Source organism: Orcinus orca, chromosome 13 (genome assembly GCF_937001465.1).
Source record: "Orcinus orca chromosome 13, mOrcOrc1.1, whole genome shotgun sequence".
In the NCBI taxonomy this organism is placed as follows: domain Eukaryota; kingdom Metazoa; phylum Chordata; class Mammalia; order Artiodactyla; family Delphinidae; genus Orcinus; species Orcinus orca.
Genome location: NC_064571.1, coordinates 11,085,507 through 11,098,622, shown reverse-complemented (window position 1 = coordinate 11,098,622; position 13,116 = coordinate 11,085,507). Strand labels below are relative to the sequence as shown.

The 13,116-nt window shown below is 49.2% G+C and overlaps 1 protein-coding gene across 4 annotated transcripts in view; it reads left to right on the top strand.

Annotated features, from left to right (window-relative positions):
- Positions 1-13,116, top strand: part of ANAPC1 (anaphase promoting complex subunit 1) — a 167,060-nt gene that overhangs the window by 134,833 nt on the left and 19,111 nt on the right. Inside the window, exon 50 of one of the 4 annotated variants that reach the window (XR_007470731.1) lies at positions 6,337-6,504. The exons of 2 other annotated variants lie outside the window; for them this stretch is intronic. The gene's annotated coding sequence lies outside the window, so the exon portion shown is untranslated. Of the gene's footprint in view, positions 1-6,336; positions 6,505-10,004; positions 12,910-13,116 lie in introns of those variants that run through there. One more of the 4 variants, XR_007470732.1, reaches the window with a different exon arrangement.

The window sequence follows — 13,116 nt, the reverse complement described above, 5'->3', positions numbered from 1 at the left end:
AGGCGTTTGAGTGGATATTTCCTCCTCTTCTTTGCCAGCTCTGTGCTAGCTTTTTTTTTTTTTTTTAATCTTAGAAATGTTTTATTATTTTCATTATTGTAATAAAATATACATAAGTCAAATTTGCCATTTGAACCGTTTTTAAGTGTACAGTTCAGTGACATTAAGTACATTCACATCGTTGTGCAGCATCACTTTCTCCTTCCCAAACTGAGATCCTACCCACTACACAATAACTTGTATATTTTGTGGCAGGCGCGTACCATGTCCGTGGTCCCGTTGCGTCTCGAGTCACGTGATTTGTGGCATTTAGACAGTGTCACTTATTCATCACTAGGTAAAATTTGGCCTCTGAAGAAAAGGCTTCTTCACACTGTCCTCAATTCTCAGGGTGCCGCCTCACTTTTTCACCATTTTTGAGACCGTGGTAGCTGTAGAACCCCTGGTTTATTTATGGCTCAATAGTGGGAATCCAAGCATCTTCTGGGGACACACGTGGAGGTTAAGGCCCAGGGTCAAGTTTAGGTGGGGTTCACTCCATCTAAACCCTTGTTTGGGGGCAGGGGGATTACCTCTATTTTTCCACTGAGAACAGTGACCAGACACCAGGAAATGTCACGCCATGAACCTCTGGATTATAGCTCATTTTTGTAAAGGTATGTGGGTCCTGTCCCAATGTTGGAAGGCCCTGGTAGGCACACCCATCGGTCCCATGGCCGATGGCAGGCCCTCACTGGCACACAGTCCTCCAGCCTCCAGGTGCCAAGTCTTTCCTGGGGTCAGCTTCTCTTGTCACCTCCGCTGGTCTCAAGGTTCCTGACTGCCCTGGTGTGTGCTTTGATGTGCCCCTGCTTCCCTTAAAACCCGGCTTTCAGAATCTCTCTGAAAGAGAACAGCGTACAATATTACCTAATTTGTCTTTAATCCAGTAGTCCTAGGATAATCCCGAAGAGGCAAGTGGTCGCCTGTACACACCCAGGCTTACTCTATAAAGACCATGTTGGGAAACGACAATATTTTTCTGTTTTAAAATCAGTAGGTTTGGAAGGAGCTGGGAAACTGCGGGGTTTAGTTACAAAATGACTGTAATTGTGGGAGAAGTATTTTCTTTCAATTTTGAAACTCATTGAACAAGATACACAGTTTAGAAATAATTTACAGTTGGAGGAAGGCTCTTTCATCCAAGGCGGACGGCCAGGGGACACTTCTCCTGGTTGGAAGGGTGGTTGAGGGGGTGATGGAGGGGGCCCCAGGGGAACCTCATCTTGTTCTCACCCAACTTCGACGCAGCCAGGCGAAGTGGAAAGTCATGGTGTGGGAAGAGAAAGCCCCAGTTTTTTTCTCTCCTGAGGACGCTGGACTGAGCACAGGTTATCAGGTGGGCACTGCAGTGGGCCACCAAGGGGCATGGGTCACCGAGGGCGCCATGATGGGTGGTCCTTCCCTTTGCCCGCACGGCTCTCATCGGCGTTATGAACGAATGTCTACTGAACGCCACGTGGCGCTGAACACCATGGAAGCAGGACACAGAGATGCAGGCCTCACCCTCGCTAGGAGAGAGGGAGAGCCCCTGTCACAGGATGATATACAACTGGTGCCTGGTCAGTGGTCAAGGTCACAGGTCTAGGCCTGGCCAGGGGAGGGGATATCATGGGGGGCTCCGTGGGGCAGGGGTTACAGCAGCTCTTATGGGACGGACGGGGCTTGGACAGTATTGGATGGTTTAGTAGGAATGAGTCAAGCAGAACAGAGGGGCTGCCTCTCCTAGAGAGACAAATGGCGTGAACCAGGCACCGGTGTGGGTGGGGCGTGGTGTGTGTGTGTTCGGGGTGTGCGGGAGGGCTGGGACTGGCCCTGATGGAGGCTACCCGGGGGAGGAGGGACGTGGGCTTGCGGGGACTGGAGGATGACCAGACTCTGAGAGCCAAGCGTTTGGACAACGGGGTGTCTTGGATGGTTCTGGAAGGTGAATATTGAAGCCTTGTTTTAGACAAACATGCTAGAGGCGCCCAGGTCGATTCGAAGGGCTTTCCCCGCTTTCTCTGCTCCCCCTCTAAGTGGGCAGCGGAGCCTGCCTTTAGATTCCTTCTAAATGCTGTCGGCTTCCATCTGTCCGCCAGCAAACATCTGTGTTCCGTCAACGATCTGAGTATCAGACACATACACAGTTGAGTCTTGAATGACAAGGGGATTGGGGTGCCTCGTGTAACTTTACAGTCTGGGTCCCAGTCTCCTTGGATTCAGCCAGTTGTGTAGGACTGTAGCATGTATTTATTGAAAAACATCTGTGTATGAGTGAACCCGTGCCGTTCAAATCCTTGTTGTTCAAGGGTCAACTGTACTACAACATGTGGTGTGTGTTTGTGTGCGCGTGCACCTGCCTGCATGCAAGTACCTCAAATACCAGCTACACGCTCTGCGCTGTCCTGTGTAAGCCTCTAGTCCAGAGTCTCCCCTGAACTCAAGACACATATAGCCTGCTTCACATCTCCACCTGGACCTCTCAGTCATCGTGAACTTGACACACCCCTTAACGAGCTCCCTGCCTGCTCCCCCCCGCCGCCCAGCCTGCTCTTCCTCCAGGCCGCCCTCCCAGCACTCCATTCTCCCAGCTACTCAGGGTGAAAACTCTGAGTCATCTCTGACACTTCTTTCTTTCACACCTGGCACCTGATTCATCAGTGATCCTGTTGGCTCCCCCTGTGAAATATATCCAGAATCCATCCACTTCTCCCCACCTGGCACTCAAAGCCACCCTCACGCCCCATCTGGACCACTGCAAGTGATGACCAGCTGGACTCCCTGCTTCTCCCCACTGCAGGCCGTCCTCAGCATCCTCTAAAAACAAGTCAGGTCATTTCACTCCTCTGCTCAAAACCATCAAATGGTTGCCCTTTCCCCTCAGCGTAATATTCCAGGTGCTTACAAAGCTCTCCATGGTCTGGTCTGTGGTACCTCTGTAGCTTCACCTCTGACCCAGATCACTCTGCTCACTTTCTCCTCCTTTACCAGACAGCTGGACATCCCTTAATCAGCGAGCACACACCCGCCCCAGGGCCTTTGCACCAGCTGTTTTCTCTACCTGGAACACTTGCCTTCTGATATCTGCATGGCTAGCTCTTTCATCCCCTTCAGGTCCCTTACCACAGAGTGGGAGGAACTCTCTATAAAATAATAGCTCTGTCTCCATCGTTCTTTTTTTTTTTAATAACCAAGAAATAAGCTTCATATCATGGGGTCTTTATTAAAATACCAAAACACAGGAGAACTTTTAATGAAACATTTCTATTCCAGGGACTTGCCCAAGTATTTAAAATAAATTTCTAGTTCTCCTGAGTTTACAGAAGGATTTCATCTGCTTTTGCGGTAATGAGGATAAGAAACCAGCTGTTATCTAAGAAATTTTGTGAGCATTTGCAATAAAATAACCCTCTATCATTCTTTTATTCCTTAACTAACCCTGCCTGTTTCTGTTTTACTTATCACTACTTGACATTATTCTTATGAATTGTTTGTCTCCCTGCTCTTAAGGAAATATGTGAGAGCAAAGAACTTTGTCTTATTTTCTGATTATCACCAGAACTTTGAACAGTTCTGGCATTTGGAAGCTGCTCAGTAAGTGTTTGCTGGATGAATTAATTTGTTAGAGGTATTGGGGGGTCTGGACTGGGAAGACATTGCGTACTATTGTGGTAATCTCCACGTGGTATGGTAAAGACATAGACTAGAGGGGGGGCCTCAGGGGTGTAAAGGAAGGAATAAATGGAGAAAGGGTATTTATTTATTCATTTTTCTTTTCCATTATGGTTTATCACAGGATACTGAATATAGTTCCCTGTGCTATACAGTCGGACCCTGTTGTTTATCCATTCTGTATATAATAGTTTGCATCTGCTAACCCCAAACTCCCAACCCATCCCTCCCTGACCCGCTTACCTCCTTGGCACCTGCAAGTCTGTTCTCTGTATCTGTGAGTCTGTTTCTGTTTCGTAGATAAGTTCATTTGTGTCCTATTTTAGATTCCACATATAAGTGATATCGTGTGGTATTTGTCTTTCTGGCTTACTTCACTTCGTATGATAATCTCTAGGTCCATCCATATTGCTGCAAATGGCATTATTTCATTCATCTTTATGGCTGAGTAATATTCCATTGTATATATGTACCACATCTTTATCCATTCACCTGCCGATGGACACTTAGGTTGCTTCCATGTCTTGGCTATTGTAAATAGTGCTGCTATGAACATTTGGGTGGATGTATCTTTTCGAATTACAGTTTTGTTTGGATATACGCCCAGGAGTAGGATTGAAGGGTCATATGGTAGCTCTGTTTTTAGTTTTTTGAAGAAAAAACCTAAAACTTACAATAAAACTCTGATGTTACAGTTTTATTGTACCATAGACTATTAACCAGTTTTGTATGTAATTTAGTGCAATGAACCGAGTTTGTGTCCCCCGCGAATTCACGTTGAAATCCTAACCCCCAAGATGAGGGTATTAGGATGCGAGGCCTTTAGGAGGTGATTAGGTCATGGAGATGAAGATTTGTGCTCTTATAAAAGAGACCCCAGAGAGCTCCCTCACCCCTTCTGAGACAAAGTGAGAAGACAGCTGTCTATGAATCAGGATGGGGCCCTCACCAGACACTGTATCCGCTGGTGTCATCATTTTGGACTTCCCAGCTTCCAGAACTGGAAGAAATAAATTTTTGTTGTGTATAACCTACTTAGTCTATGGTATTTTGTTACAGCAGCTGAACAGACTAAGACACTTAACTTATCTCAGCATGTTCTTTCCAACTGACTATACATCTCTGCTCTTCAAATGCTCTGAGAAGCAGCTTTCCCATCGCGTTGATTCCCTCATTAACGGGTTGAATAAATGTGCTTAGTATATATATGAGGGCATGAGGGCCATGTTTCTAATATTTTGAAAAGGATGCTTTGATAGAGGAGATAAAAAGTGCTAGTTATATAAACCCAAAGCTACAAAATGTCAATGTTGCAGAATATGTGTAAAAGACATAAACCACTTTTCCCCCGTATTTCTATGTTTTAGCATATATTTCTCATGGAGGACTGTTCAAAAGGTGGGGAGAGAACATTACTGTCAATTCAAGACCAGCCATTTTCCTCTGCTCACTCACTTCCTGTTTTCTTTTAATAAATTGTCTTTAAAAACATGAAGAATGTACTCTCCTACACTGTTGGTGGGAATGTAAACTGGAGCAACTGCTATGGAGAACAGTATGGAGGCTGCTTAAAAAACTAAAAATAGAACTACCATGTGATTCAGCAAGCCTACTCCTGGGCATATATCCAGACAAAACTCTAATTTGGAAAGATACATGGACCCCAATATTCATGGCAGCACTGCTTACAGCAGCCAAGACATGGAAGCAACCTAAGTGTCCACTGACAGAGGAATGGATAAAGAAGATGTGGTACATATATACAATGGAATATTACTCAGCCATAAAAAAGAATGAAATAATGCCATCTGTAGCAATGTGGATGGACCTAGAGATGGTCATACTAAGTGAAGTAAGTCAGAAAGAGAAAGACATATCATATGGTATCACTCATATGTGGAACCTAATTTTTTAAAAATGATATAAATGAACATGTTTACAAAACAGAAACAGACTCACAAACATAGAAAACAAACGTATGGTTACCAAAGGCGAAAGGAGGGGAGGAGGGATAAATTGGGACATTGGGGTTGACATATGCACACTATTATATATAAAATAGATAATCAACAAGCACATACTGTATAGCACAGGGAACTATATGCAATATCTTGTAATAACCTATAATGGAAAAGGATCTGAAAAAGAATAGATATATAACTGAATCACTTTGCTGTACACCTGCAACTAACACAACATTGTAAATCAACTATATGTCAATTAAAAAACCAAACAAAAACAAAAAAACATGAAGAACGTGACCCAGCTGTGAGTCCTGGCTGGGCCCTGCCAGGGCCGTAATTGAGATGGGGGTGCGCTCTGCCAGGACACCTCCTCCACCACCTTCTGGGGTCCCAAACCAGATCTTGCGGTTTGCTTGTGGGGCAGGGGCGCCGGGCTGGGAGTGAGGAGGTGTGAGTCCTTCCATCTTCCATCAGTTAGGAGATGGAAGGTCTTAGCAGAGCTGCCGTGTGCAGCAATGCAGAGGTCGAGGCTCCCCAGTATTCTACACGTCCCTCTTCTCTGGGGTGGGTGCCCCCTGGAGGCGCCTCCGTTCTGCCCCAGATCTAGCTTTGTCTGCAATTCACACCAAGGTTGCGCATAACTTCTTTTTATCACTGTGGGCCTTCGTTTCCCCCTAAGGGCCAAAATGGAAAGCTTACCTCCTTTATCTACCTCCTGGAGATGTGGAGACAAATGAGAGAAAGAAAACTTATGTGGAAAAAACTGAAAAACGTTACCCAAAAGTTGGAAATAAGGATAAAGGATGACTCCGTGTCCTTTCAATGTCCTACCAGAAAAACCTGCTTTGTAAGTATCATTACTCCAGATGGGAGAAATCCATGGGGGCTTCAGTTGTGGGGTCCTCATCACCGAGACCATCCTTTTATCTTTAGGGGGGTGGCGGCAGGAGGATAGGGGCTATAGCGATCTAGAATCGATCTCCTTATGCATTTCCAAAGTTGAAACAGGGTTCCGTTCTACGAACCTCTGAAAGTGGTTCTTCTTTGTCTAAAACCATTTACCGAACATTAAAAAAAATCACCTGTAAGGAAAATAAAACTGAGGGGACCTGGCTATACCCTCGGTCCTTGAGCTTAAGTTTCTGAGGCTGTCCAGATGGCGGGGGCTCTGGTAGAAGTTGGTTCTCCCAGGGGAGTTCGTTTGAGGCATGGATCCACTTTCCTGGCGGGGAAGGGCTGCAGCCCAGAGCCCAAAGGGCTGGACCAGGTGCGGGGCAGGGGCGGGGTTACTCCGTGAGTCCATGACAGACTCTGGCCTGAGAGCCGTCCGTCCTAAGGTTCAGGGGAATCGTGGAACATGCTGTTTTGTGCAGACACCTTCTCTTTCTCCGTGTTGCAACTTTTAAGGGTATTTGCGTCCTGGGTCTCATTTAAAATGCTCCTTTTTACAAGGTGCTTTTGTTAGGAGCAAAATCCACGGATGGTGTGTTTCTAACCTGCTGTGTTGTTCGCCTCATGGAAAAATGGGCTTGTTTTGCATTATTGACTCAGTGGAAAATATTACCTTGGTGGGGATGGAGACGGGGTTACCATTTTAAGAAATTTTTTTTAATTAAAAAAAATTTTTTTTGGCCGTGCCACACGCCACGTGGGATCTTAATTCCCCAACCAGGGATCGAACCTGCGTCCCCTGCCTTGGAAGGGTGGAGTCTTAACCACTGGACCGCCAGGGAAGTCCCGGGGCTACCATTTTTGAAATAACTACCTAGGTTTACCTGTGCAGGTAGAATGCAGCATCTCCTATTAACCACAAATGGATTTTGAAAATTTACACAGAATGTGATAAATGCAATGGGGATGACTTCTCTCCCCTTCCCCATTCCTTCCTGGGACCTATATGTATGTAGCTACCCTCCCACACCCCAACACACACAAGAGGACATTTTTGAAATATGACGCGATACTACAAAGAGGCTCTTTTAGCATAAAAGCACAGAGGAACCCTGCTCTGGTGAGTTTAATTTTGCAGTCTGATTGTCTTGTGGTTACTCTACCCTGAAGCTAGACCACAGTGAGGGCCTCAATCTCCCCACCCGACCACACCAAAGTAGGGGAACGGGCCACGGGGAACAAAAGAAGAGCTCCCCCCCCCAGCGCCCACGAGAGGGTGACCACAGGAGCCTGGCTTGGGGTGGGCAATGACTGCTTCCAACGCCCCCGTCCCTGTGGGTGCTGTAAGGGTTGGAACGTATGGCCTGATGTGAAGTAAAGGACGGTCCTGTGCATCCATCTGGGCTCTGAGTGTGCTTGAATAGCTACCGGCAAAGTAAACCGTTGGAGATGGACGATTACCCTCTCCCGGCCGATTGGTGGCAGCGTGCTTGGTGACGTGGCTGGCCAGTCAGACATATTTCCACCAAATAGCCCTGCGAGGAGGGAATGTTGCTTTGACCTCGTTGTAGCACACTTCTCTCCCCCCGTGCCCTTCACCACCTATCTATCCCGCTAGTAATCTTCTAAGTTAAATTTTAAAAGTGAGTCCCCTGGGGCTTCCCTGGTGGCGCAGTGGTTGAGAGTCCGCCTGCCGATGCAGGGGACACGGGTTCGTGCCCTGGTCCGGGAAGATCCCACATGCCGCGGAGCGGCTGGGCCCGTGAGCCATGGCCGCTGAGCTTGCGCGTCCGGAGCCTGTGCTCCGCAACGGGAGAGGCCACAGCAGTGAGAGGCCCGCGTACCGCAAAAAAAAAAAAAAAAAAGTGAGTCCCCTGAGGCCGTGTTTTGGAAACTGTGGATTCAGTGAAAAAGGCAGCTCCCTGGGTTTTGATGGTCTTTCTCTCTTGTTTTTCAGAAGGAAAGAAATAATTCATTATAGGCTGAGAACTGGCTGGCGATATAGGTTCTGTGGTGGGAGGGTCTGGCTTGGATGTCAGGCCGGCGTGGGCTGGGATGCTAGCTATGCCTGGGGCCCTCAGGTGCTTCCTATGGTAGTTGGAAACCATCCTTTTGTGTCTGCTCCCCAAGTAAAGCACCGAGCTCTGGGTCTGGCTCCTGGGGAGGGAGTTCTATTCCCGGAGGTCATGATTCCCATGTTGCTGGGCAACGCGATACACTAGTCGCGCTAAGTCAGTACAGCAGGCCTTGGAGGAAGACCTGGATGGAGCCTTGATGGAGAGAAGAATGTTCTCAACCTTGGCTCTAACAGGCAGGAGCACAGAGCTCCCCAAGGCCTCAATCAGGAAGACCGTGGGGCGGGACACCCTGGGGCCCCGGGCTCTCTGGAAGCTCCGCCTCCTTGGTCCAAATTGGTTACCTACCCAGACTGATCAGGGGCTCGTGGCAGAGGGTGACTCAGGGGGAGCAGCTTGGGGTAGAGGTGCACAACCACTGCCAGGAATGAAAGAGGGCGTGGGAGGGAAACACAGGCCCTGATGCCTTGGAGTGGGTTTTGAAATTGGTGGGTGAATTCCTTGTTCGTCTTTTGAGGTGCGTCAGCTGACTCAAGTGGTCTTACAAAGCCAGCCCTGCCTCTTTCACTTCAACGGGCTCTTGGATTTTGTGGATGACCAGATCACAGTCTTCTAGGAGAATACTTCTGAGGTGGACTCAGTAAGACTCGAGTAGTATTCGGGGCAGGTGAGATGTGAGGGGGGAGGACTTGCCCTCTGGAAGCGCTCTGACCGCAGCAGTGCGCCCTGACTGCCCATCCCGGGGTGTCTCCGTGGCATCCTCGAGGCCAAGGCCCCTGGGGGAATGTTTGAGCTCTAACTGGAAGCATTTGCCTTTAACTCAGCCCTGAAGGGACTTAGAGAGAATCTAATTTTTTACCCTTTTTTTCCCCAGAAATATCAGATATTCTTGAAAACATGGCATCATATACTATATATAATATGTACTTTCCTTGCCACATGAGATATCTCAGAAAACACAAAACCAATCCTACACTAAAAACTTCCGTTGACTCTGACATGATGAAAACACATCTTCTGAAAACCTCAAGCTTTCTCTATAGCCTTCCAGTCCCAATAGCTGTAATTCCTTATTCTTCTCATCACTATTTTCTAATTTCCTTCATCATCATGGGCTTTATCATCGGCAATTTTTCTTATTCAAGCTTCAAGTTTACAAAACTTTCCTTTACGCTTTCGCGGAGCAATTTGAAAGACATTGTCCACAACGCGAGGAAAAGAATCTAGACCAATCCAAACTCAAAGAATGTTAGAGGAGTCTTAGATGCTTTTGATTTTTTTCCCCAATTTTTTTCTGATGCTTTTTCATGATAAGCTTCCTTTGTTTTCATCAGTGCTTTGCCTTATTCTCACATACCTTGATTTTTTTTTTTAAATCAAGCTACCAGATTGATATGACTGTCCTGAATGCAGAGGTTCTCTTGAAGCAGTTTCATCACTTGCTATTGATAAACTTATCACAACCAAGTCCTTCTATCAGAGGACTGGTAACTTCAGATGCAGTCAGAGCTGTTGTCAATGTTAAAACATCAAAATCCATCCTCTGAGGGTTCTCCTGATGTTTGGCGTCAAATGCTACTTCCCTCGCTCTGCAGGCCTCCGCACATTGCCTGCAGCCTCCTCCAGGCTCCTGGATTCTGCCTGGAGCAATCGGATAATGAATTCCTAAGACGCTAAGTGGGTGATGGAGGCTGAGGTTCTGCAATGCGGCCAGGCCTGGGCGGTTCAGGGACCCGGGCCTGGGTGTGTCCTCAGCGCCCGCTGCCTCTGCCGTCAGGCCTTCCCTGGCATCCTCAGGGTGCCTTATGCAGGCTCTCGCCTGCTTCTGCCTCCTGGTACTTGCTGAATATTGCTGCTGCAGGCAGCTGGGCTCTCGGGGTCAGCTTGTCCCTTCCCAGAATACCTGGAATAAGAGGACAGCACGACTGTGGGTGTGCACATGCCCTAGCGCATCTCTGTAGACTTCTGTAACATTTGCATGAGTGAGGACTTATCTATTACTTGAATATTTAATAAGTACATAAAAAGAAAACAATCGTATAAGAATAAAGGGAGAGAGAGTATGTAGCAGGCCCAGCAGAGGGTCGAGTTGCCCTTGGTGAGTCCCCTTCCAGAGCGGGCCTTGTGCGTCTGGGAAGGCTGCTCTACCTTGACTCAATGCTGGAAACACCGGACTCCTAGCTGCCGAGAATCTGATGCTCATTTTAGAACAAATGTTTTTTTAATTTTTTGGTCACACCACGTGGCATATGGGATTTTAGTTCCCTGACCGGGGATCGAACCCACACCCCCTGCATTGGAAGCACAGAGTCTTAACCACTGGACCGCCAGGGAAGTCCCCGATGCTCATTTTTTTGCTGTAGCTGGTGCTGTCCTGGATCTGTCAGAGCCTGACTGCGGAGCTGGAGGAGGGCTATTCCTTAAGGCATCTCTGCCTCTCCTCCTGGACTCACCCACCTAACCAGGGCGGCCTCTCTGAGAACCCAAGGCAAGCGCCGGACCAGCTCCCATTGAAGAGGCAGTGCGTCTGCACAGCCGGCCTGACAGCTTGGACCCATGGGTCTGGGTTAAGAGCTTGTGTCTCAGGGAAGTGCCTGCTCCTTGAGCAATGAGATCTGCCTTCTGCCCTCCTTCACCCAGGCATGTGGAGCTGGGAACCCCCAGCAACAGAAAGCAGGCTGGTGACGCTCAGGGTGAACATAGGATGGTCCTGGGCCACCAAAGGTGGCTGGAGCTGCAGGATGGCTGCTGCCGGCAGGGCTCCAGGCAACGGCAGAGTCACAGGGAGCCAAGAGCACAGGTGGGGGCCCTGAATGCCCAGCCGAGCGGGCTGAGGGACGCAAGGCATTTCCTGCACACGCTAGTCGCTTCTGCTAAACCTGCCAGCCTGCCGACGGCAACTCGTCAGCTTGCAGAGGGCACGTTACGGTTGGGTCCAGACTCTGGGAGACAGGGTCTGCCCATCCTCGCCTCCCTTTCTCCCTCTCCTCCGCTCTCTCTCTCCAGCCTAAGTTGCTGTTGCATCACAGGAGTCGTAGACACGCTCGACTTTGTACTTAACAAAGTCTTGAGGGGCTCTGTTGATGTCTTGCCACACTGCTGGTGATTGGAGGGCCAGGACCCTTTGGTGAGCTGCCACTCCAGCTTGGACTTGGCTCTGTGTTGATCCTGGGCATCTGGCCGGTTCCCGTGTTGACTTGACCAGGATGAGGCAGTCTGCTGCCACATTTCAGGGCGATGGGGTGGCCATGAGCCTAGGATTTGGAGTCAGCCTGGCCTGTGCTCAAATTCTAGCTCTGCCATTTACCTGCCGGGTGACCATGGGCACTCAGGCTCTTTGTCGGTAAAAGGGGGGAATAGTAGAAGCCACGGTACGAGGTCACTGAGCACGGAAGGAGATCACTGTTGCAGAGCCTAGCTCAGTGCCAGACACGCAAGCACCCGGAGTCATCAGCTGTGATGAGGGTTTAGCGCGTTCAGGGACGGGGTGGGTGTATTTCTGACTCACTCCTCTGGGGCAAAATTCCCTCTCAGTTTGCCCCCTTCCCTCCCATCCCTAGACATGGACTTTTCCTTGAAAACTTTGAAGGGTGTTTTTTTACTCTTAGGGAATTGAGTCCGATGCACCCACAAACTTCTTTATTAAACCCAGCAAAGACAGATGTCATGGTGGCTGCCCCGTCATTCTGGGGTCACTTCCCCACCTCCACAGGGGCGCGCGTGCAGGGGACCGGGAGTTAGAAGAGCCCTCTGGGGACTTCCCTGGCAGTGCAGCGGTTAGGACTCTCTGCTTCCACTGCAGGGGGCCCGGGTTCGATCCCTGCTCGGGGAACTAAGATCCCTCGTGGTGTGGCAGAAGAGTCCTTAGGCCGCTCAGGCCAGGAGGAGAGCTTCACTTGACCTTGTCAACCCGGGCAGGGGGTGGCAGGAGGCACCCATGTGACCCGAGCCTGCTGCCACCTCACTTGGTGGGGGGTGGGGGGAGGCTTCCTTTTCCCTGGAAGGTTCTTTTCAAGTCTTAAGAGTGGAATGAAGACTCTCCACATGGTTCCCCTGTGCTGACTCACCTGTGGTTTTCATTCCCAAAACCTCCTCTGCGGTGTTTTGGTTCGGGGGGGGGGGGGCGGGGAGCCGTGTGGGCCCCGCTTCTCCCACGGCTGAGCTGGGCCCGCCTCGCCCTTCACCTGACCTTGCAGGGTAACATCCTGGCGTGTGGTGTGCTGTTTCCTAGTGGCCGAGAAAAGAAATGGAGAGTGATGTGCTCTTTTGCATCATTTCGAACATTTTTTTTTTTTTTTTTTGCGGTACGCGGGCCTCTCACTGTTGTGGCCTCTCCCGTTGCGGAGCACAGGCTCCGGACGCGCAGGCTCAGCGGCTATGGCTCATGGGCGCAGCCGCTCCACGGCATGTGGGATCTTCCCAGACCGGGGCACGAACCCATGTCCCCTGCATCGGCAGGCAGACTCCCAACCACTGTGCCACCAGGGAAGCCC